At 42.6% G+C, this 27,230-nt stretch overlaps 1 long non-coding RNA gene across 1 annotated transcript in view; it reads right to left on the reverse strand.

The window, feature by feature from the left end:
• Positions 1-27,230, reverse strand: part of LOC136863294 (uncharacterized) — a 375,222-nt gene that overhangs the window by 187,503 nt on the left and 160,489 nt on the right. The window contains exon 2 of the long non-coding RNA XR_010859190.2: positions 26,153-26,247. This is a non-coding gene — a long non-coding RNA (uncharacterized lncRNA). The remainder of the gene's footprint in view (positions 1-26,152; positions 26,248-27,230) is intronic.

Raw genomic sequence — 27,230 nt, forward strand, 5'->3', positions numbered from 1 at the left:
TTCTAGACACGTCTCCAAACCTCCCAGACACCCTGTTGTGAGCTCTTTTTCGATAAAGCAGTCTTGAAACATAATCACAAGTCGAGTTTCAAACTAGGTATTTTTTTTTTTTTTGCTATTGGCTTTACGTCGCACCGACACAGATATGTCTTATGGCGACGATGGGCCAGGAAAGGCCTAGGAGTGGGAAGGAAGCGGCCGTTGCCTTAATTAAGGTACAGCCCCAGATTTGCCTAGTGTGAAAATGGGAAACCACGGAAAACCATCTTCAGGGCTGCCGACAGTGGGATTCGAACCTACTATCACCCAGACAAACTAGGTATAGAATGGAATTCAAACGTAGGCCTACCCTAGATCAAGAAAGAAAAACCTATCTTTAAATTCATCCAAACGTAAATTTCCTCAGCTGTTCGGGCAAAAGGTTATATCTCACATGCTCTTCCCATCCATTATTTTCCTTAAGACCGGTCACGCCTCCCAGCCTCATATAGATATTTAGTTCATCAGAACAATATGCATTTTGTTCTTTTTTCCTATGCTTACGTGCAAAGGAAAATGAACCTTGCCGTACCGCACTCTAGGAATGTGTGTTTGCATGACTTATTTACGCACTCCTACAGTATAATGTACTTAAGGTTCATTTTCCTTTACACGTCAGCATACGAAAATTAACACAACCAAAATTGTTCTAATAGACGGCATATCCATATGCGGCTGGGAGGCGTGACAAGTCTTCTGTAAAATAATGGATAAGAAGAGCATTGTAAGATATAACCTTCTGCCCGAACAGCAACGAATTTCTGGGGTCACTAGAGCCACCCTGGTTCATGCTGGATTTGGGCCGGATGCCGTTACTGATTCCATGTAACTTTTCAGGTGAAAATTCCGCCCTAGAATCCGATGGAATTCGAATACTGTCGTCTAGCTGGAGATTCAGTAGGTAAATTTCCAAACCTTCTTACCGAGCGAGTTGGCCGTGCGGTTAGGGACGCGCAACTGTGAGCTTGCATTCGGGAGATAGTGGGTCCGAACCCCACTGTCGGCAGCCCTGAAGATGATTTCCCGTAGTTTCCCATTTTCACACCAGGCAAATGCTGGTTCTGTACCGTAATTAAGGCCATGGTCACCTCATTCCCACTCCTCGTCCTTTCCTAACCCATCGTCGCCATAAGGCCTACCTGTGTTGCTGCGACGTAAAGCAACTTGAAGAAAGAAAAAAAATCTTTATCTTCATCTTCTCCTCCTTTCTTCTTCTTCTTTTTCTTCTCATCCTCTTATTCCCTCTTCTTCTTCTATCGCTTTTCCCATGCTGGTGGTGTTACGGGTGCAAACTGTGTCGCACATGTGGACTTGGCCCTGTTTCGTGGCAGGATGCCTTTCCTGATGCCAACCCTATGTGGAGAGAAGTATTTATTATTGCCTGTTTCTTTGGCGGTTGGTAGTGTGGTGTGTAGTGTGAATATGAAGAGGAGTGTCTCAGAACAAACACCCTGTCCCTGTGTCATAGGAATTAACTAGACGAAATTAAAATCCCTACACGACCGGGAATCGAACCTGGGACCCTCTGAACCGAAGGTATCAACGCTGACCACTCAGCCAAGAAGCTGGACAGGCACATAATAGGCTATATTGAAAATGAAATGCTAGACGGTGCTATCAAAGTAAACTGTAATGAATACTCGTGTAATGAATTCCTTTATTGCTACCAAAGTACCCCACTCTATGACAATGTTAACAACGTAAAAACATGATAGCCTATGATTGTTATTATTATTATTATTATTATTATTATTATTATTATTATTGTTATTATTATTACTACTGTTGTTGTTGTTGTTGTTGTTGTTGTTGTTGTTGTTTAGAGGGCCCCAACAGCTAGGTCATCGGCCCCTCGTAAAGAAATGAAGCTCTCTCCATTAATTCGGGAAACCGAAGCCTTCTGTATAACGGAGAGGTTTTAACAGAACCACGTCAAAAAATTAATAATTTTAACTACAGCTACGCATCAGTAACTTGTTTCTGGACCGAGTTTCTCAACAAGTTATACATAAGTTTGTAGAATGGGTATCTAAAAGTGTCCAAGTTTTCTATTTTTAGGATTTCAACACCCCTTGGTGCTGAGGTGCCGGAATTTTGTCACTTAGTGGCTGTCCTCCTGTTCCCCTGCTAGTGGGTTAGATCCTGGCTGAGGTCGGCAACACTCAAGGGTGTTTAATTCTGACAACTCCGGGTTACTGGCTTCCGGCACGTTTAAGGACTCCTCCAGGACTGAATTCCGATACTCTGCGTCTAATCTAAATTCCATAGCAATTGAAAGGAAGTTAAACAAACAACAGTGTTATTCATTAACTTTGTGACCGTATTTGCTGGCTTTCATAATAGACAGTTCATCAATGAACAGACAATGTCTCGTGAACAATGTTAGCAAACCTAATGTCAGGATATTATTATTATTATTATTATTATTATTATTATTATTATTATTATTATTATTACTATTATTATTATTATTATTTCAAGAGCCTAACAGCAAGGTCATCGGCCCCTAATGGTACGAGGTGCAACGAAATGACACGGTAATTAAAACTCAAAAATTATCCACTGACTACAATATAAAACGAATGATGAAACAATGACCATGAATCCAAAACAGTCAGTGGATCCAAAACAGTCAGTGGATCCAATTCACAATTCCTTATTTTCAGAAATGATGTTAGTCCGACTCGTTAGCTGAATAGTCAGCGTACTGGCCTTCGGTTCAGAGGGTCCCGGGTTCGATTCCCGGCCAGGTCAGGGATTTTAACCTTCATTGGTTAATTCCAATAGCCCGGGTGCTGGGTGTTTGTGCTATCCCCAACATTCCTGCAACTCACACACCACACATAACACAATCCTCCACCACAATAACACGCAGTGCCGCCCACCCTCATCGGAGGGTCTGCCTTACAAGGGGTGCACTCGGCTAGAAATAGCCACATGAAACTATAGAGGTGATGTTTATTGTCCAAAGGGGCTCAAAATCTAGGTCACCGCCCCCTCATAATAGTGATCACTGGTGAAAACAGAACCGTGGTGTTCCTCCTACAGTGATCCCAATCAAAGGTAACGTAGACTCATGGTGTTTCTCGCATGGTGGTACTAATCACAGATAATGTAGACTCATGGTATGTGCACACAATGGCACCACTCGCAGGTAACAAAAACCTATTGCGTTTCGCATATAAGGGTACTACTCACAAGCAACGCAGACCCATGGTGTTCGTCACATACTGGAACTAATTACGGGCGCCGGTATTCCCATGGTGCTCCTCACACAGTGGAACTAATAACAGCCCACGTATACTAATGCTGTTGCTCACATAGTGGTACTAATCATAGGCAACGTAGACCCACGGTGTATCACACATTATGGTAACACCCACAGGTACTCTCAGGCAACCCAGACCCATGGTTTTCCTCACTTAGTGGTACTAATCATGGGCAACAGCCAAACCCGTAGTGTTTCTCACATAGTGGTACTGATCAGAGGCAACGTAAACCCATGGTGTTTCTCATAACCTGGTACCACTCATATGTAAAGCAGACTCATTCTGAACAAAGTGGAACCGGCCGGTGGAATGCACACGATGACACTTCTCACAAACAACGCCCAGACCCGTAGTGTTCCTCGTATAACAGTACTGCTCCTATGTAACGTAGACTCATGGCTTTCCTCGCAAGGTGGTCCTAGTCGCAAGTAACGTCGACCCATGGTGATCCTCGCGTAATGGTACTAATCACAAGTAGTATACGTGGCCTGTGATTAGTTCCACTGTGTGAGGAACACCATGAGAATACCGGCGCCCGTGATTAGTCTCACTATGTGAGGAACGCCATGGGTCTGCGTTGCTTGTGAGTAGTATCCTTATGTGAGGAACCATGGGTCCACATTACCTGTGATTAGTACCACCATGCGAGAAACACCATGAGTCTACACTACCTGTCATTAGGGCCACTATAGGACGAACACCACGGTTATGTTATCACCAGTGATCACTATTACGAGGGGCGGTGATCTGGATTTGTTGCCCCATTTAGTCGCCTTTTACGACAGGCAGGGGATACCGTGGGTGAATTCTTCGTCTGAGTCCCCCACTCACAGGGGTAGAGAGAGAGAAAGAAAGAAAAAAAGGGATCCGGCACTTCAAAAAATGAAATACCTGAAAAAGACAAGGGCCACGAAGGGCGTGAAAATGAAAGCCTCCCTACTATCGTGGGAAAAGTATAGACACCCAAGTTTATACGTTAATAAAAATGTTATCCCTTGTCCCACATAGAAACAAACTACACCAAAATTTAGCTTATTTTATTCTACGTTTAATTATGTGTAGTAGAAGTTTTTATCGTACCCAGCTAAAATTTTAACGCAGGTTGAACAAGAAAAGTGCCGGTATTTTTTTCCATTTTTCCATACTCAGTTTGAAAATTCATAATTTTGAAAGTATTGATCTGATCGTTACCAAACTTTAACACGTCTTAAATCAACTTATTGTTGATCTGTATACACGTTTTTATTTCCTCTGATATTTGTGAAAAAAAAGTTGTAAATTCCGTGATACCAACATTTTCTCATTACTGGGTGATCATAGCAGAAAACAATTCCGTTTGTCATGAAGCTAATGAGAATGTCAGGGTAAAATTAAAACTGCTCTTTTCCTGCAGGATATTGTTGATTTTATATTGATTTATATTTAACCGAGTGATTTTGAGAGAAGAAAGCAGCGTATCGGCCGAGCGGTGTTGCCCAGTTGGTCTATTTGCCGCGCCAACTGAAGTCTGTCACTGCTCTGTATCAGCTTTGAGTCATGTAGCACTACTTCCCACCATTAGGCCTACTACTGATACGCAGAAGCGAGGATACACTTCGAATAAGCCCTATCACCTAGCCCCGAGTGAAGATAAATTTCAATGACCTGACCAGGAACTGAACCCTGGACCCTTGTATCCGAAGACCGAAAAATTAGAGAAAACACGGTTTTCGATATTTACCGCATTGAATTACACGTGCGCGGTGAGATATCGCATTGGAGTAAATGCTACTGTGTTCCGTGCGCTCAGCTGACCGGAGTTGTTAGCGACAGCGTAATCTGTACCCTCTTACTGAAGTTCACGTAGAACTGAGACATTTTGGAGAAACAATTACTTCTTCCCTACTTCTAAGGAAACTAAGTTTCTAAATATTTCTGCGAAGTACACTGATGCATTAATCACTAACGAAATGAAGAGGTCCTTCTCATAAGCAGGAACTTACGGCGAAATAAGAGATATACTACGTAATTCTATCGTTGATATATCGAGCGCTAGTCCAATAAAGGATTTAAACAACTGACGAAACAACAAGCATCCACTTATCGTACAGCAGGGAAGGCCCAGCATGTTCAACACGGCAACGTTGCTAGGGATTCCAGGGCCAAGTCCATTGTTCTCGCCGGCCAGTAGGCTGCTTTCTTCTCACACAACCACTCATTTTTTTTTTTTTTTGCTAGTGGCTTTACGTCGCACCGACACAGATAGGTCTTATGGCGACGATGGGATAGGAAAGGCCTAGGAGTTGGAAGGAAGCGGCCGTGGCCTTAATTAACGTACAGCCCCAGCATTTGCCTGGTGTGAAAATGGGAAACCACGGGAAACCATTTTCAGGGCTGCCGATAGTGGGATTCGAACCTACTATCTCCCGGATGCCAGCTCACAACCGCGCGCCTCTACACGCACAGCCAACTCGCCCGGTCAATTAAATATTAGTCAATATAAAATCAACAATTGTATGCCGGCAAAAGCAGTTTTAATTTTAGCCTGACATTCTCATGAGCTTCACAACAAGCCGAATTGTTTGCGGCTATGATCACCCAGTAAAATTTACAATAACGTTTTTCACAAATATCATATGAAATACAAACTTGGTATAGAGATCAAAAATAAGTTGCTTTAAGACATATTAAAGTTTGGTGACGATCAGATCAATACTTTTAAAGTCATGAATTTCCAAAATGCGCGCTCCGTTGGAAATGGAAAAAATACCGGCACTTTTTTCGTTCAACCTGCGTTAAAATTTTAACAGGGTACGATAATAATTTCTACTACACATAATTAAACGTAGAATAAAATAGCTAAATATTGGTGCAGGCCTAGCTTGTTTGACAAAGGATAAACGTTTTATTAACATATAAACTCGGATGTTTAAACTTTTTTCCACGACAGTAGGCCTCGAATGCTCTAATACCGTCGGGGTCGAAAACAAGAACTGATCAAGAAAGCTCGGACAGGATAGATGAAAGTGAGGAACCTGGCACAAATAAGTGGAAGCAATGCATGGACTCAGCTAAGGACTACCTGGTCGCCAATCCAAGCTCCCCAAGTTGAGAGCCCATGGGGCGCTTTTAGTCCCTCTTACGATAGGCAGGGGTTACCGTGTGTGTAGGCCTATTCTTCGTCTGTTTCCCCCACCCACCGGGGGTGCCAGGATATGAAAATCCTTGTACAGGCCGGGAATCGAACCGTGGGAGGTGGCTATTATAGAATCGATTATACCTGATCTGTTTAGTGTAGAAGACAGTCATAGGAGAACGAGTACAATAGCCCGACAACCTCCAATGCGCGTAATTAAACATTTTTAATTTCCGTCTATATTTATGAGGAAGGAAAGAAAGGAAGGTAGGAAGAATGGCAGAGGAGAAGGAGAAAGGCGAGAGAGTATTTGAGAATGGCAGTGGGAGGAGAACACATTCCAGGCAACCAACACCTATAATTACATCGTTTGGTTTGCGAGCAGGCGGGCAGCTCATGTTGACACCAATGGACAGAGCCAACGCCTAGACGAGCCAGTTCTACCTCCTCGCATCAAGCAACCGAACAGTCAAAATCTAAATACAGCCCCAGTAGTACAAAGATAATGGGCTTCACTTCCTCTTTCTAACTACCATAGTTTGCCCATTAGCAGTGGCAGACAACTTTACCGTGACTGCGTTCTGCACTTTCACATGGATTCCGTCTTCAATCAATAAAAATTGGTGGGCATGTTCCATTTGAGGAGTTACTCCGGAGATAACTTTGATCGAAGGGAGGGCTTCGGTTCTCGGTAATTTTCGATGCCTCTCCTAGAGAAAAGTTCGACTTTTTTTCCATAGTTTTCCCTTCTTATTTACACCAAGCAAATTATAGGATAGCTTCTAATTCCATGTTCCATGACAGTGTTGATGTTCTGGATACAGTTCTTGTGTTGTTTTCTATTCCTTGTCCTTGACTATTTCATCCGTACTTTGGACTTGTTCCTGCACGTATTTGTGTGTAGATATGTTCCTGAGCCATGCATAAATCGTTTCTGAGTACGTATGAGCAGGATATTTTATAATTGTTATTCGAATTACATTAAAAATCTTTCATGTTTCTTTTTCGAGTATTGTATAAATGAAGCGATTAAAAAGTCACTCATTCCAGACAGATAAAATCGAATTGTGGTTTATCGTTCTTTGTACATTTAAATCAACAACATGTAAAATCAGGACTAAGAAAGTAATACCAGCTTCAGCATTAGTGAACTCAGAGAAAGGCAAGGCTTTTTTAATAACTATCTTTCCATTTATCAATTACTTTACCACTTCCATTGCATGACTCTTATTCAACATGGTGTCACTGGTGTTCTGCTACTGTAGACGTAATCTCTACTCTTCGTATTCAGACTATTGTGACTTTCACCTGTCATCTGAATATCCTACTAAGGTTCCTACAGAAAACTGCTGGGATTGTACCATATTTAAAACTCGTAGGCATCCATTCAACTTAATAACCAAATAAGACACATTTTTGCGGGCACTACTGTAACACAGATTATCAGACTGGATTGAAGACGATAGATATCTCCAACCACGAAACTACTTACAAATAAAAGTAATTTGTGTCTGCTGAATATGAAATTGAACTACACTCATCAATAAAAGAAGAATATTTGCAGTTTACGCCAATGTCTAAAATTGCATTTAAGGTTAGATAGTAAGTATGCTCACCACTGGATATCGTGGTTCAAATCCCGGTCACTCCATGTGAGATTTGTGCTGGACAAAGCGGAGGCGGGACAGGTTTTTCTCCGGTTACTCCGGTTTTCCCCTGTCATCTGTCATTCCAGCAACACTCTCCATTCTCATTTCATAGCATTTATCACCTTGGGAGTGACGACCCCATTGTACTAATAGCCTATACCTGTTTCATTCATTACATCCCTGACCCGGTCAAAGACTGGAAAACAGGCTGTAGGTTTTCATTTTCAGTAAGTATGCACTTTAAATCATGGCAACCCTAACGTTTTCACTACTGGGGGGCATTCGACTCAAGACTGGTAAACAAATCCACTGCACTAGAGCTGAGGTGACGTCCAAGGAAACTTGTCGGTGTGCCTCGCTTCTATGCACTGCCCCCTAAAATGCCTCGTCATACGTTGTCAATGGCCGATCGCATCAAAATCATCACTTTGATGCAACAGAACATCAGACAAGTTGACGTTGCCAACGTTGGTCGCGTGAATCAGTGTGTTTTCTCCAGATTGTGGAAAATGTTCCGAGACACCCATTCAGTAGCAGATCGATATCGCGCGGGCCATCCACGCGAAACAGCAGCAGCAGCAGCAGCAGCTCAAGACCGGTATACAGGCATATCTGCACGTAGACATTCCACACACATAGCTACAACTCTGCGCCACGAGTTTTTGGACGCCACATGTATTATTGTAAGAACCCAGACTGTACGCAATAGACTCTGTGATGGGAGACTGTATTCAAGAAGACTTCTCAGAACTCCTCCACTTCGATGACATCACAGGGTGCCTCGCGTTCGATGGGCTAGAGCGCATCAGACTTGGACACGAGATCAGTGGTCCAGAACGTTGTTCATTGATGAAGTGCGAATTGGTTTACACTCACATGATCACTCTCTGCGCATACAGAGGGTAAGAGGGGAACGTTACAATGAATCGTTCTCAGTAGAACGTCACCAACAGTTTGGAGGTTCAGCCGTATTCGGGGCCACCGTACACCACTGGTTCACATTCAAGGAAACATGATGGCTGCAGCATTGAACACAGCATTTGCAGAGACTATAGGAAATGGGTTTATTCTACAGGACGACAACGCTCGTATACATCGTGCAGCAGCTGTGAATGGATACCTGGTGGGACGTGGGGTCCCCAGAATTGACTGGCCAGCGTTTTTACCGGGCATGAGCTGCCCAGAGCATGCGTGTAATTTTCCTAAGAGACCAATTTCCAACCTTCAACATCCACCGCTAACTATTCAGGCCTTAAAGGATGCTGCCATAGAGAAGTGGGATCGTTTGTCTAAAGAAATGCTCAGTGATTTGCTACCTCAGAGTTCGTAGAGGACCAACACGTTGTTGACTCACGTGACTGCATTTAAACCTCCCTTCGCTCTGTGATGTTCTAGGTGATGAGGTTCCTTAATTTCATCTCATACTGGGTCCAGAGTAACCGAGAAGCGTACGATTTCGTTGTAATTACTATTCTGGGTTTCACATTAAATACACTAACTGAAAAAAATCACGCACCAAAAAGGAAATGCGGGAATTGCACGAAACCTGATATGGATTACTGTAAGATTGATGTACGTAAATTATTACAATATTAGAGAAAAGAAATAATTTTACTGCGGAACATCGACTACCTGCATTGATGCTCTAGTACCCAGTTGGTCCATCTCTAGCTTGGATACAGGCTGTAATACGACCAGACATGGAGACATACAGGTTTCGGATGACATCCTGCGGCATCTGTGCCCATAGCAGCAACTGGTTCTCTAGATTTTGTAAACTCCTAGGCTTCTAAGGTTGGCGTCCCGGGTGGTTCGAGACATGTTCGATTGGTGACAAATCTGGCGATCGTGCAGGCCACGGCAGTGTGACAACGTTGCGAAGACAAAGTACGGTCGAGCATTACCCTACTGGAATAGACCACTACACATGTAGACGAAAGATGTTCTGCACATACTTCTGCGCTGTTATTGACCCTCGTATCACCACTAGGAGTGACCTTCCGTCCTACGTAATGGCAACCCAGACCATCACGCCATCAGTGGGGGTGGTGTGTAGCGCCACAGAAAATGCGTGGTCGAGGCGCGTACCACGATGTCTCCAGACACGAACACGGCCGTCGTCAGAGCACAAAGAGTACCTGTATTCATCACTAAAGATAACCCGGTTCCAGTCTAAAGCAGTCCAGGGTTCTCGTTCTCCACACCAGCGCAGCCGGAAGAATTAATCAGGAGCGATTGAAATCCCCAACCCCGCCGGGAATCGAACCGGGAACCCTCTGTACCGAAGGCCTCAACGCTGACCATTCAGCCAAGGGGTCGGACTGATATCGCAATATCTAATAATAATAATAATAATAATAATAATAGAAATAATAATAATAATCGTACGGCCTCGGCTACCGCGTGCAGGTATTTAGCTTTGAATTCATTTAGGCTGCCTGCGTATCAGTTTCAACGTTCCAATTTACTCTACCAGGTGACACTAGAGGAACGTATTTCTCTTGGGTGGACTATGACTGAGTTTTAAAATTAATTTTGCTGAGTGAACACCGAATGTGTCCCCAGAGATCTTTTCCACGCCTGCTTCGTATGACAAACTGCTGAATGGACAGGTTTCCACCTTTCAAAAATCCGACTACCTGTGCCGGATTAGAACCTGCGATCTTGGGGCCAGGTGGATGGCACTATCACTGGCCCAGAGAGGAGAATCTAAGCTGTAATAATTAGAGTTGTTATACTGTACTACTGATCTCATAATAACACAGGCACCGGACGAGTTGGCCGTATGGTTAGATAGGCGCAGCTGTGAGCTCGCATCCGGGAGGTAGTGGGTTCGAACTCCAATGTCGGCAGCCCTGAAGATGGTTTTCCGTGGTTTCCCATTTTCACACCAGGCAAATGTCCGGGTCCATGGCTAAATGGTTAGCGTGCTAGCCTTTGGTCACAGGGGTCCCGGGTTCGATTCCCGGAAGGGTCGGGAATTTTAACCATAATTGGTCAATTTCGCTGACACGGGGGCTGGCTGTATGTGTCGTCTTCATCATTTCATCTTCATCACGACAGAAGGTCGCCTACGCGTGTCAAATCAAAAAGGACCTGCATCTGGCGAGCCAAACTTGTCCTCGGACACTCCCGGCACTAAAAAGCCGTACGCCATTTCATTTACCAGGCAAATGCTGGGGCTGTAATTTATTTAAGGCCACGACAGCTTCCTCCCCACTCCTAGGCCTTTCCTACCCCATCGTTGGTGTCAGTGAGACGTAAAACAAATTGTAAAATATAACACAGGCTATCGTGCAAATCCTACCAACACAAACACACGGAGATGATGATCAGTGATTGTCTATGCCCATGATATGAATGAATTACGACCACCTGGTCTCTATACGACGCAGTAAGAACTGTGCTGCCGCGTTCAGGCATCCTAAGACCAGTCGTAATGGAACGAAGAACATTAGATGTTGTTTCGGCTTCATGTCGGAGAGCGGGTATTTACAGCAGGCAGGCAAAGTCGCAGATGTGGAGTAGCGCTACGTGTTACGAGCACCGCACAACTTCCTGTGAGCACATATCTTGCAACATAACGTACTTCAAAAATACAGTAGCACACTGCAAAGAGGGAAAGAACCTCACTCATTATTCTCTGACGTTCTTGTCTGCAAATGTTAATGAATACATATACCTATGCTTTTTTTTATAGTTATTTTGCTTTACGTCGCACCGACACAGATAGGTCTTATGGCGACGATGGGACGGGAAAGACCTAGGAATAGGAAGGAAGCGTCCGTGGCCTTAATTAAGGTACAGCCCCAGCATTTGCCTGGTGTGAAAATGGGAAACCACGGAAAATCATCTTCAGGGCTGCCGACAGTGGGATTCGAACCCATTATCTCCCGGATGCGAGCTCACAGCTGCGCGCTCCTAACCGCACGGCCAACTCGCCCGCTCATATAACTATGAAAAAATCTGTAGTCGCTATCGGCATACACACTGGTGGAAGGAAATCTTTATAAACTGAATAATGTGATACAAAGAAACGGTTTGTTTTTGTTGTTGTGATTTCCGTCTGATAATAATATAAAGGCAGGTACTGTATGTTCGTGACACAGGCAAATTCGTGATAAACCTTTGAATAAGGATCATGTGCCCGCTAGAGCGCGATGAAGACAAATGAAAGTTGCTAGAAATCTGTTGGGAACTCCGGGAACTTTTTTTTTTTTTTTTTGCTATTTGCTTTACGTCGCACGGACACAGATAAGTCTTATGGCAACGATGGGAAGGGAAAGGCCTAGGAATGGGAAGGAAGCGGCCGTGGCCTTAATTAAGGTACAGCCCCAGCATTTTCCTGGTGTGAAAATGGGAAACCACGAAAAACTCCAGGAACTAGTAGTATGGTTGAAATGCAAAGAAATTCATGATACTTATTTAAAGACAAGTAGCATTTGTAACCGTCCTTCGCACGGGAATTTGCAGTGGATTACATGTTTCCTTCAGGAAATTACGCGAAGTAACATGGCTCTATTTACACGTTTAATGCGACATGTCAAAATTATGTTTTCCTACAAAAGCGCGTGTCAGTAACGTGAAATCTGACGAAGCTGAACAAAGCAGAGCGATAATGAAGACGATTTTTGAATTTATTGTACGTTACAGTTCCTTGTCCGAAGTTGTGTGAAATTCTGCATGGTTCTCATGTTGCATACGGTATCTCTGACCACTGGCGTGGCGCTCTGATAGTGATGATGCCTCCCTTATTATCCTCCCTATCGAAAATAGTAAAATGGTTCTTTAAATCTCCCCCTTACCCACTCTGAGGTGACATGCATGACATTTCGCACGGGACAGACTAAAAATCCATTTTTTTCCTAATCATCTGCGTTATCCGTCGTGAGATAAATACGTACTTGGCAGAAGGGAACGCAAATATATTCTTAAACGTTTGTTACATACAGTATTTTGATAGACCTAATGTTAAGGAAAAATTTTGAGAATAATCTTATAAATTAAATTGTAGGGGTTTCGTTGTCTGTAATGTCATTTATTTCGCCAAATTTTTATATATTTATCCGTTTTAGGTCAATTCAAGACCTTAGCAGTAGATTATAGCTTTCGTGTCTGTTTATCTGTTTGTTTGTTCCACCATCACGGCTAAACGGCTGAATAGATCTCTACCAAATTTCATATTTAGAGTTTACGCATCCAGGATCAGGTTTCGATATGCAAATCATTTAAGAATCACGGAACAGACTGGGGATTTATAGGAAGACGAAAAGAGCTTTCTTTCAATTTTTCTTTTACACTATTGATTATCCCTGGACCAAACTTCACATCTAGAGTCTACTCATCCAAGCGCAGGATTTGATATGCGTATCATTTAAAAATCACTGGACAGACCGGGGGTTTATACGAACACCAAAAGAGTTCTTTTTCCTTTTTCTTTTTCTGTTACACTATTGATTATATCTCCACCAGATTTCATATTTAGAGTCTACTCATCCAGGAACAGGTTTCGATATGCATATCATTTAAAAATCACCGAAAAGACTGGGAATTTATAGGAAGACGAAAATAGTTTTTTTCTATTTTCATTTTACACTATTGATTATCTCTCGAACAAACTTCATATTTAGAGTCTACTCATCCAAGCGCAGGATTTGATATGCGTTTCATTTAAAAATCACTGGACAGAATGGGGTTTATAAGAAGACCAAAAGAGTTCTTTTCATTTCATTTTCTCTTACACTATTCATTATATCTCCACCAAATTTCATATTTAGAGTCTACTCATCCTGACACAGGTTTCGATATGCATATACAAATTATAAATAACGGAATAGACTGGGGGTTTATACGAAGACCAGAAGAGGGTTTGCCTTTTCATTTTCTTTTACATTATTTATTATACCGTATCTGAGCAAAACTTCATATTTGGGGTCTACTCGTTCAGGAACAGGTTTCAATACGCATATAATTTAAAAATCACTAAGTAGGCTGGGGGGGGGGGTGTTGGGGGTTAAAGGAAGACCAGAAGAGCTTTTTCAATTTTCTCTTACACTATTGGTTATGCCAAACATCATACCTAAAGTCTACTCATCCAGGAATTGGTTTCGATATGCATATGATAAAATCACTGAAGAGACTGGGAGTTTATAGGAAGACCAAGAGTTGTTTTCAATTTTCTCTTACACTATTAATTAAATGAAAAATCTGTAGACTATATCAGAAACGCCCCTTCATTTTAAATAATTGTTGTCATGTACATAATTTCGCTTGCTCTTTAAATGACGGAGAAAATTACTATTTTCTTCAGGCTTCATGCTCTGCAGCCACCGATGGACACACTCGCAGACCTACAGTTATATGAAGGATCCATAACAGGAGAAAATCAGAGGATGCATTATATTTCTCTCGGACTTAAAATTACCTCCACCTAATGTATCTGAACACCGAAGTTTCATGAGGTAGAACTATTCCCTTTGGTGTCTGTCAGTATGTCTGACTGCCTGTCTGGTTATCTATCTGTTTGTATATTTCTGAAAGTTGAAAACTGCTGGACATATTTCGACCAAACTACGTATTTGGATTCTACTCACTCAGGATTGTGTCGTCAGGTGCATATGATGCCATGGTAATCACATGGAGTTAGTATTTATAGGAAGATTATTCTCAAATATTTTCGTTAACATTAGGTCTATCAAAAGATTGTAAGTTTTATATGACAAACGTTTAAGAATATGTTATCTCCGTTCCTTTATACCATGTACGTATTTATCGTACAACGGACCAGGTCATTGGCCCCTAGTGGTATGAAATGAGTCGAAATACAATGACAATTTAAAAGTCCAAAATTCATCCACTGACTAAAATTTAAAACGTGATGATGAACAATGATTATGAAGTTAAAACTGTCAGTGGGTCCGACCCGCAATGCCTCACCTTCCCAGAAACTATATTGAAAAATTAGTATTACTGACTAAGGGACTGCTTACAAAGCACAATTCTGAATCGATGGTTCTTGTTGTCCAGAGGGATCCAAAATCCAGGTCAACGGCCACTCATAATGGTACTTATCGCTAGTGAAGTAGAACCATAGTATTTCTCAAGTTGCAGTACTAATCAAGAGTAGCGTAGACTCACGGTGTTGCAAACATTATGGTACTACTCACAGTATTGTACGTCACACAGGGAACGCAGACCTATGGTGTTTCCCACATAATGGCACCACTCGCCTCAAATAGGTGTACTAATCACAGGGACTCGTACCATCCTGTGGTGTTCCTCACATAGTGGGTACTAATCACAGGCAACGCCCAGACCAGTGGTGTTTCTCACAACAGCACCAATCACAGGCAACGTAAGCCCGTGGTGTTCCGCATATAGTGGTACTAATCACGGGTACTGTAAACCCATAGTCACCCACCCACTATTTCTACTAATTACAAATCTATCGTGTACCTAAGATAGTGGTACTACTCGCAAGTAAAGGCGACCCATGGTATTCCTCGCGTGATGGTACTAATACCAAGTAGTTTCATGGTTCTAATTCAATCATCCCTTGGTCACCCCTTTTAGACGCCTCTTACGACAGGCAGGGGATACCGTGGGTGTATTCCTCATCTGCGCCCCCCACCCACAGGGGATAAAATTGTACTTTTAGTCCAAGTCCCGTGGGACATATCATGCATGTCACTTCAAGGTAGGCAACGGGAAAATCTAAAGAGTTATTTTACTATTTTCGATAGGACAGATATGAAGGGACAGACACAATATGCAACCTGCGAATCATGGAGAACTTCGGACCAGGAACTGTACCATACAATAAATTCTGAAATCGTCATCAATCTCTCTCTACTTTGTTCAGCTTCACCATATCACACGTTACTGCCTTGCGCTTTCGTACGAAATTATCATTTTAACATGTCACGTTAAACGTGTGAATACAGCCGTGTTACTTCGCATAAATTTCTGAACGTAACATGTAATCCACTGCAAATTCCCGTGCGAAGAACGGGTACAAATGCTAGTCTTCCTATAAAGACCAACTCCATGTGATTACCATGATATCATATGCACCTGATAACACAATTAACAGAATTAACCATACGGAGTTAAAATCCCTCGGCCATCCAGAAATCGAAACCGAGGACCTCTGAACCGAAAACAGGCTGACCACTGAACCTACGAAACGGACTGATTCACTTCTTAACTGGGTATGTAAATGTATTTTCCTTCCAAAGCACCCACCTGTATAGACAGGGATTAGAACAGCGGCTGCCTTTGTGAGAAACGACAACGTCACGCCCCTTCATTGATTAATAACGTTTAAAAGAAGATTATGTCGATGGCATTATTGTTCTATCTGAAAACAAATATATTTCCGTATTCTGGGAGGGTGACAGTATCTGGTAAAGAATGAATAGAGACATGGACGAATTGGAATTTCCTTAGGTCTCGTCAAGCTATTTTCTTTGAATGGCACTGTAATTTGGACCACGGATCACTTCCTGGTGCGATTGGCTGTCCTACTGAGGAGCATGAGCTAATCTGGAGAGTTTCCTAAATATATATATAGCTAGTTGCTTTACGTCGCACCGACACAGATAGGTCTTATGGCGACGATGGGGCAGGGAAGGGCTAGGAGTGGGAAGGAAGCGGCCGTGGCCTTACTTAAGGTACAGCCCCAGCATTTGCCTGGTGTGAAAATGGGAAACCACGGAAAACCATTTTCAGGGCTGCCGACAGTGGGGTTCGAACCTACTATCTCCCGAATACTGGATACTGGCCGCACTTAAGCGACTGCAGCTATCGAGCTCGGTGTTTCCTAAATAAATCGTTACTATCATCGCTGCATGAATGCTGACAAAAATGACGGTAGAACAAATAAATATATCACGAAGAATCTCCTGATATTATTACCCAGGTTTTTAAATTATGTATGTTTCAATTCTAACAGGAGTACTACGCATACTGTACATGGAAGCTGCAATTAGCCATTAACCAATCCTGCATGCGGCACCGATAACAATGGCATAATAGAAGAGCTAATAGAATTCTCTTTCTTATAGCGAATGCGAGGAATCCGAATATACTGACGCAAAATAAGGATTTACCTTGCTTCAGTACACACAGATTGGCTTCTCCGGTGAAGGTGAGAACAAGAAACATATATCACGTAACCACTCATTACATTACGTCTCTTATTTGTCGGAGAGGTAATTAGAGCCGTTAGCTTTGCTCATAGGAAAGAAAGTCGATGTTGGGGAACGCACCAAAGCTATTGTGTTGGATCCAGGCAAGCAGTAATCAGCGGAGTGTAGTCGCACTAACACCTATCATTTCTATAATAACAGAACTCCTTCCTCCTCTAAATGCTGCTTCAACATATCAGACACTATTCTGCCTTCTTTCTACCTCTCCTTTCTTCCTGAGTAAATTCATTTGTAGGTAAAGTAACCTTTAAGTTGTCCGAACCCGCGGTGTAGGGGGCAACGCGTCCGCCTCTGTCACCCGGCGGCCCCGGGATCGATTCCCGGCTGGGTCAGGGGTTTTTAATTGTAAATGATTAATATCCCTGGCCTGGGGACTGGGTGTTTGTGTCGTCCTTAACGTCCCTTTCCTCATCCGGGCATCCGGTCATAAAAACTCGATACAACGATTCATATCCCTTCATACCCGACCCCGCAGAGAAACGGGATAAGGGTCGATTGGTCGGTCGGACACACACACACGCGCGAATTAATTTGTAGTCTGTTAATTTAAAAGAAACCTCATACACATTATTTAAATAGAGTTTAAAATATCTTATTTTGGGACGTAAAGTAAATTATTAAAATATATTATTTTTGAAGAATCCGACGACTCATTTTTGAAACACGTAATTCCATAAATATTATGATTGTATGCCTTCTCGCAAGGTTGTTTACATGTTAAGTTTCACTTGAACATGCTATATGTCATGAGTATGCAAATTATTTTTAATAACTATGTACAATAAAACTAAGATATGAATGAAAGCATGATGTTATTATGACATAACCCAGCATACAGTCACTGAGTAACAACGTCCATGACCGAGTGAATGGGTACGCGGTTTGGGATCAGGAGATAGTGGGTTCGAACTCCACTGTAGGCAGCCTTGAAGATGATTTTCCGTGGTTGCTCATTTTCAAAACAGGTAAATACTGAGGCTGTATTTTAATTAAGGCCACGGTCATTTCCTCCCCTTCTCACTTATATCGTCGCCGTAAGACCGGATTGTGCCGATGCAACATAAAACAAACAGTAAATAACAATGTCCATTAAAATGGACATTGCATATCTCAGAAATAAGCTGTCGGATTTCTTCAATCATTTGTGATAATCTTTCCCTTATCTTTTACAATAATACTGCAAGCCATCCAAAGAAATGATAGAAATGAATTCGTGACTGAAAGGGGTAAATAAACTTTGTAGGGGAGTAATTCGTGTTTTAGTCACGAATAATTTGTACCCAATTATAAAGCAAACTCTTACAGGATTATTAACAATATTTTAATTTCGTTTGGTTCTTATAGCCTAGTACAGCCCTTGTAAAGCAGAACCTCCGGCGATGGTGGGAGGAATCTGCCGTGTATAGGAAACTGTGTTTTATTGTGGTGGAGGATAGTGTTGTGTGTAGTTTATGTTTCAGGGATGTTGGGAACAGCACGAATACCCAGTCCCCGAGTTAAAGAAATTAACCATTTAAGTCCAAAATCCCTGGCTCGGCCGAAACTCGAACCTCAGATTCTCAGAATCGACGGCCACTACGCTGACCATTGAGCTGCGGAGTCGGACCAAAGGATTATTGAAATAGTCACCGGAAAGTATATCGTGGTTGCCGTGACAAAACCTCCCATGTGTTAATATTTTTGGAGATATACTGACCCGCAGCACAAACATTATGAAGAGCGAGAATGCCTTGACACTCTGCACACAATATTGCACCTTAGATGACAAAACCTTACCGGCCAAAGTTCTAAGCTATTTTTTTTCACATAGGAGGTTTTGTCCCGGCAGCGACGATATCTCAAATTACTGATGAAATCCGACAACTGATTGCATAGTTATAATATCCATGCCGGGCTGAGTAGCTCAGACGGTTGAGACGCTGGCCTTCTGACCCCAACTTCTCAGGCTCGATCCTGACTCAGTCCGGTGGTATTTGAAGGGGCTAAAAGAGGACAGCCCCGTGTCGGTAGATTTACTGGCACGTAAAAGAACTCCTGCGGGACTAAATTCCGGTACCTTGGCGTCTCCAAAAACCGTAAAAGTAGTTTGTGGGACGTAAAGCTAATAACATATTATAATGTCCATGACCATGACTGAAAGTGTTCATTATCCTGATCCATTTTTTTTTCACGGATTGTTGTTATCGGATGGCATTTTCTGTGCACGCTGTGGATTTTAAGAGATGCCGTGATGTTGAAATGTTATCCCGTAGAAGTTCAACTTGCTGAAAGCCAGCGACGCGGAGTTGTCGCATTTAAAAACCATTCAATATCACTGATCTCAGCTGGGATGGAAGCTGCTATCTTCAGAACAAAAGAACAAAGACTAACAAATAGTGTGGCGGGATGAGTGACTCAGATGGTGAAGCGGTGGCCTCCTGAGCACAATTTGGAGCGTTCGATGCCGGCTCAGCCTGGTGGTATTTCAAGATTCTCAAATATGTTAACACCGTCACGGCAGATTTACTAGCACGTAAATGAATACTCTTGTAGGACAAAATTCAGGCTGTAAGCAAGAATTCAGGAGATGATGGGTTCGAACCGCACCGTCAACAGCTCTGAAAATGATGTCCATGTTTTCCCACTTCCACACCATACAAATGCCGAATTTACACTTTAATTAATATCACGACCGATATCTTCCGAGTCCTAGTTCTCACCTAACCCACCAAAGCGAAGCCAACCCCTGGGGGTGCGGGATGCAGATGAATACTACACCCACGGTATCCCTTGCCTGCTGTAAGAGGTGGCTAAAAGGGCCGACCAAAGCATGATGGATTTTGAACCACGAGATTACCTGTGATTAGTACCATCACGCGAGGAACATCATGGGTCGACTTTATTTACGATTACTGCCACTATGTGGGGAACACCATGGATCTGCGTTACCTGTGATTAGTACCATTATGTGAGAAATACCGTGGGTCTGGGCGTTGCCTGTGATTAGTACCACTATATAAGCGACACCGTGGATCTACGTTGCCTACGATTAGTCCCACAATGTGAGGAACATCACGGTTCTGGGCAGCTCCTGCGATTAGTACCACTATGTGAGGAATATCATGGGTCTGCGTTAGCTATGAGTGGTGCCATTATGTGAGTAACACCATAGGTCTGGGTTACCTGTGAGTAGTACATTACCTGTGATTAGTACCACTATGTCAGGAACAACGTGAGTCTACGTTACTTGTGATTAGTATCGCTACATGAGGAACACCATGGTTCTACTTTACCAGTGATTAGTACCATCATGAGGGGTTGGTGACCTGGATTGTGGACCCCTTTAGACAACAAGCATCATCGATTTAGGATTTTGTTTGGAAGCAGTCCCTTGTTCAATTTATACCATTGTTTTAAGTTGTTTTATGGGAAGGTGGGGCATTGCGGGTGGGGTCCACGGATTGTTTTAAGTGCATAATCATTGTTCATCGTCGTATTTTTTAAATTCTAGTCAGTGGATGGATTTTGGAACTTTTTAACTTTCAATATTGAGAGTAGGATCCCATGATTATTTTAAATTCATATTAATTCATTTATTCTTCATCATCATGTTTTGAATTCTGGTCAGGGGTCGAATTTTGGAATTTTAATTGTCATTACATTTCATCTCATCTCGTACCATTAGGGGTCTATGACCTAAATGTTAGGCCCCTTAAAACAACAATCATCATCATTATCATCATCATCATCATCATCATCAAAGCGTACAGACCATGAAGACCTTCGAAGAACTGGAATTTTGAAGGCTTCCAATAGCCGCATCCCCGGCATTAAGTTAATAGAGTGCTTAGCCGTATGCGTCGCCTTACCCCAAGAAATAAATGTAGTACCCATTTTTTGTGTAGGCTGAGTGAACCTCAGTAACATGTACCAACCCAGGAGTGTAAATCTCGTTTATAAATAATTCGACTTCCTGACAACGAATCGATAGCACGTCCTTCCGGGTGAACTGAGCACGCCTTTGTCGCCTCGGCTAGGCAGCTCCTTTTAGAAACAAGGAAATACGGAAAAAAAGCTGGAAACCTGCGCGTGTTAATCCAGCGTTAAACACTGCTGCATCAAACAGTACATGTTTAAAACCTCTTACCAGTTCCTAGTTAAGTGCTTCCAGCAAGGTGCCTGTGTGAGTGGAACGAGTGACTGTGTGTGAAAATGATGTTATGAGATTATTGTAGAATTAAATAAAATATTGAGTTAACGCTATATTTCAAATTAAGTTAATTCTCAAGTGGTAGTAAATTAGCTGAATTCTGTAACTGATTAAGCTCTTTTTCTGACTTAATGACTTCCTGATTTAACAGTGTATATGAATGAAAACCTACAACCTGTTTTCCAGTCTTTGACCGGGTCAGGAATGTAATGAATGAACCATATATAGGCTGTTATTGCAATGGGGTCGCCACTCCCAAAGTGATTTTTATGAATGACTGGTAAATGCTATGCAATGATAAGGGAGAGTGTTGCTGGAATGAAAGATGACAGGGAAACCCGGAGAAGAAACTGCCCCGCCTCTGCTTTGTCCAGCACAAATCTCACATGGAGTGACCAGGATTTAAACCACGGTATCCAGCGGTGAGAGGCCGACGCGCTGCCGTCTGAGCCACGGAGGCTCTTAACAGTGTATATGAACAATCTGATTAAATTTTCAGAAACCAGTATTTACCAATTAGAAGTAAACATAGGTAGTAGTAATTACCGTATTTAATTTAGATCTAGTACTGCAAGAATAAAATTAGTTAAATTTCATTTAATGATTTTATTACCGATCTCGATAGCTGCAGTCGCTTAAGCGCGGCTAGTATGCAGTATTCGGGATTTAGTTGATTCGAACCCCACTGTCGGCAGCCATGAAGATGCTTTTCCGTGGTTTCCCATTTTCACATCAGGCTAATGCTGGGGCTGTACCTTAAATAAGGCCACGGATGTTTCCTTCTCACTCCTAGCCCTTTCCTGTCCCATCGTCGCCGTGAGACCTACAGTAGTCGGTGCGGCGTAAAGCAACTTGTAAAAAAATAGTATATTAAGCTTATTAGTATTTTTACTTTTGCATTTCATAGAGTTGTTATATTAAAGTTAGTATTTTTCAAATCTGTATTGTGGAGGCAGATCGTTTTTTCTTTCTTATTTGTGCGGTTATATTCATATTTTTGTCTTAAACATTAGTGTTATTTGTAGTTCGTAGTAGTTTAAGTTTGTCAGTTTCATAGTATTAATACGTAATAAGATGTGTGTGGTTAAGTGTAAGAAAGGGCCAGGAGCCCTAACATTGCCACATGTAATAAAGGATTAATCTACCTATCTATCTATCTATCTATCTATCTATCTATCTATCTATCTATAGCATACAGAAACTACTAGAGCAGTGTGGGTACACACAGACTGGTTGTTCGGCAGCTCAGCGTTAAGCATAAGAAATTTAATTAGAGTGTGCTTCGCTATAAAATGCCTCCCACAGTTCTCGACGCTTCCTCCTGTGCTGGTACACTCCAATGCAAGCACGACACCATCTACCTACACGCGTAGGACCCCATGCAATTGTTTTTGTTACGTCACTAAGGCCCACATATCTCTCGCATACGTAACTTATGTACGGTACAGAGGTCGCCACAAGTTCTAGTTCAGCTCCCCAGTTGACAATTTATTACTGAACATGCGGTCAGCTGCTTTGACTGTTAATAGGAAACTCGACACTGCTGCGTGACATAGATACTGACTTTAAACTAACTTCTTTATTGGCCGAAGACAAATTTAAATGAGGGATATAAATTGATATGCATTTGCATACGATATTTAAAATGTTGCAACTGGTCTTTCAAACGTTAGAGTTAAATTTGGAATAAATTACAGTGCACACGCGATAAATACAAGATCTTACATAACGACAAAGAAGAGGGGAAGTGGAATAACTGCAAGAGCAAGGAAGAATACATACACACATACATACATACATACATACATACATACATACATTTTTTTGCTAGTGGCTTTACGTCGCACCGACACAGATAGGTGTTATGGCGACGATGGGATAGGAAAGGCCTAGGAGTTGGAAGGAAGCGCCCGTGGCCTTAATTAAGGTACAGCCCCAGCATTTGCCTGGTGTGAAAATGGGAAACCACGGAAAACCATCTTCAGGGCTGCCGACAGTGGGATTCGAACCCACTATCTCCCGGATGCAAGCTTACAGCCGCGGGCCTCTAACCGCACGACCAACTCGCCCGGTTACATACATTTTATTACAGACTGATATGCCTTTCAGAGTTCAGTCTGCAAGCCTCTGTGAACTAACTAAGCGCCTCCAAAATCGTCTACTTGCAACTAGCAGTATGACCCCATTTAGCCCCACTAACCGTGTTTTTAATATTTGGAAAATGAGTCTTAGCATCGTCATCTTAGTCCCTCTCTGCTCCTCTTACCTTCTATGACAGAAACCGTCTTTCTCCTAGGTAGCCTATACTTCTCCACTCGCCTCACATGACCCCACTACCAAACCCGTTTTGAACGCACGACTTCACCCCTAACTTGCAGGCCTCCGTAGCGTAACGATTAGTGTTATTACCTGCCGTCCTCGGGGGTCCGGGTTCGATTGCCGGTACTGCCAGAAATTTAAGAATGACATGAGTGCTGGTATGTGGATGAAGCGGTACATGCAGCTCACCTCCATTGGGGGTGTGCCTGGAAAGAGCTGCATCACCTCGGTATGAGGACACGAGTTTGTTTTTATCCCTAACTTAGCCTTTATCTTCCCATTCCAAGTACCTTCCAGCCAATATTCCTACCTGTCTGTACTATACCATCAATATTATTCTCGCTGGTTTAATATTTGTTACTTCCAAATTACGAATAAGATATCCAGAGTCAATCCAGCTTCCACTCGTACAGCAAAGTCCATCTGGAAACCGACCGATGTACAGTGTACTTCATTTCGTTTGGTAGCTCGCTTTCTTCTTATAGAATACCGTTGATCGAATATGCGAGCTCATTACATTACCTTTGCTACACCTTGAAATATCTTCGTCCGCAAGCCTTAAAATGTACTGGCCCTCAGCCATGAGATCTGAATTTTACGTTGCATGTGAATCACAGATACTTGATTTAACATTCTAAATCACGAATACAGAGGCCTTGACAGACTGAAGATAACGTCACTGTACTTGATAATCTCGTCGGCATGTTCGATCAGGGGCTAGAAAGTTACTAACATCCTAGGGCACGTTCGAAGAAAGGACTATAGGATAACATGCTGTTGAATGTCCTTTTCGTGAACTGATAAATGATTAAGATCCTGGTGAATCCTTTGAGAATTGTGAGAATTTTAAGAATATGTTGTAATTATGCTTAGATTTCTGTTAGTGATTTTGCAAATAACTTAATGATATGGTCAGTAATAATAATAATATAATAATAATAATAATAATAATAATAATGTTATTTGTTTTACGTCCCACTAACTACTCTTTTACGGTTTTCGGAGACGCCGAGGTGCCGGAATTTAGTCCCGCAAGAGTTCTTTTTACGTGCCAGTAAATCTACCGACACGAGGCTGACGTATTTGAATACCTTCAAATACCACCGGACTGAGCCAGGATCGAACCTGCCAAGTTGGGGTCAGAAGGCCAGCGCCTTAACCGTCTGAGCCACTCAGCCCGGCAATATGGTCAGTAAAATTAATCTAATGGCGTTTCAAATATTTCTGATTCCTTCCACAAAGCAAATTCTAGAATACTTTTAACTCAGTGAAACAATTTTTCAAACAATATATCCATTAACATCCTTCTACCGTTATGACTAAGTGATTTAGCAAAACTTTTTGTTACTATCGTATATTTACTCTTACAAATTTAGAATTATAAGCGCTGAGTTCAATATATTTTAAAATAATCGCATTGAAAATCCATTTTGCTTCTGAATAATTACGATTTACAAGGGATAAATTTAGGTAGTAAATTTTACTATCCTCTATATACTAATTCATCAAGTCAATCGAAAGGCAGCCTCAAACGAGATATTATTTCTTAAAACAATTAATGAAAAATCAATTCACATTCTCCTACTGCGCTCTGCTGATTTTATGACAACCAACTTATAAGAATGAAATGAAATGTCGTATGGCTTTTAGTGCCGGGATATCCCAGGAAGGGTTCGGCTCGCCAGTTGCAGGTCTTTCTATTTGACTCCCGTAGGCAACCTGCGCGTCGCGATGAGGATGAAATGATGAAGACAATACATACACCTAGCCCCCGTGCCGTAGGAATTAACCAATTAAGGTTAAAATCCCCGACCCGGCCGGGAATCGAACCCGGGACCCCGGGACCCTCTGAACCGAAGGCCAGTACGCTGACCGTTCAGCCAACGAATCGGACACCAACTTACAGTGAATGAAGGGAAATTCAGCTTAAGTTATGGAACCTCACTAATTGCAGAGTGAGAACGAATTAAGCTATACAGTAGTTCACTGAAAATACTTCGAGATTGGGCAAGGTTTTGCTATACTGTAGTCTCTAAAAGCAACGTTATAAAAGTACTCTTTGCAGGTTCAATCCTGGCTCAGTCCGGTGGTATTTGAAGGTGCTCAAATACGTCAGCCTCGCGTCGGCAGATTTACTGGCACGTAAAATAACTCCTGCGGGACTAAATTCTGGCATCTCGCGTCTCCGGAAACCGTAAAAGTAGTTAATGGGACGTAAAGTAAAAAGCATTGTTACAAAGGTAGTATCATCAATAATATTCTCTCTTATGGAATATGAACACAGCAACTGTTGAAGTATTACATAAACAGGTTTGGACTATGTTTAAAATAGGAAAATCATCCGTACATGACGCACATCTTACCTTTCTTGAAAGCTGGAGTCCACTCGACTATCACTCAATGCAGGAAGGAATACCTGCTCCCCAATATTCGGGCGAGAACGCGTTCTGCGACAATGCTGCAATAAAACAATAAAGTTTAATGTTTTATACCAGTGACTGTTTTAATAATTCCAAATGAGCATTACAAATAAATACTAATGGAAAATGAAGGAACAGGATGAGAAAGACCATATTGGTACCAAGCACTACCATACCATACCATACCCCATGGCACTACAGCCCTTGAAGGGCCTTGGCCTACCAAGCGACCGCTGCTCAGCCCGAAGGCCTGCAGATTACGAGGTGTCGTGTGGTCAGTACGACGATTCCTCTCGGCCGTTATTCTTGGCTTTCTAGACCGGGGCCGCTATCTCACCGTCAGATAGCTCCTCAATTCTAATCACGTAGGCTGAGTGGACCTCGAACCAGCCCTAAGGTCCAGGTAAAAATCCCTGACCTGGCCGGGAATCGAACCCGGGGCCTCCAGGTAAGAGGCAGGCACGCTACCCCTACACCACGGGGCCGGCGGTACCAAGCACTAGGCTACTAGAAAGCAACAAACGAGACGATCAAGCGCTGGTTATACACTGACTGACAGAGCAAATGCAACACCAAGAAGGAGTGGTCAGAACTTTATGCCAATTGCAGGGTAGACTGACGTCACTGAGGTATGCTCATGATCTGAAATGCGCCGCTGTGCTGCGCACGTAGCGAACGATAAATGGGACACGGCGTTGGCGAATGGCCCACTTCGTACCGTGATTTCTCAGCCGACAGTCATTGAAAACGTGTTGTCGTGTGCCACAGGACACGTGTATAGCTAAGAATGCCAGGCCGCCGTCAACGGAGGCATTTCCAGCAGACAGACGACTTTACGAGGGGTATGGTGATCGGGCTGAGAAGGGCAGGTTGGTCGCTTCGTCAAATCGCAGCCGATACCCATAGGGATGTGTCCACGGTGCAGCGCCTGTGGCGAAGATGGTTGGCGCAGGGACATGTGGCACGTGCGAGGGGTCCAGGCACAGCCCGAGTGACGTCAGCACGCGAGGATCGGAGCATC

Source organism: Anabrus simplex, chromosome 2 (genome assembly GCF_040414725.1).
Source record: "Anabrus simplex isolate iqAnaSimp1 chromosome 2, ASM4041472v1, whole genome shotgun sequence".
NCBI lineage: Eukaryota > Metazoa > Arthropoda > Insecta > Orthoptera > Tettigoniidae > Anabrus > Anabrus simplex.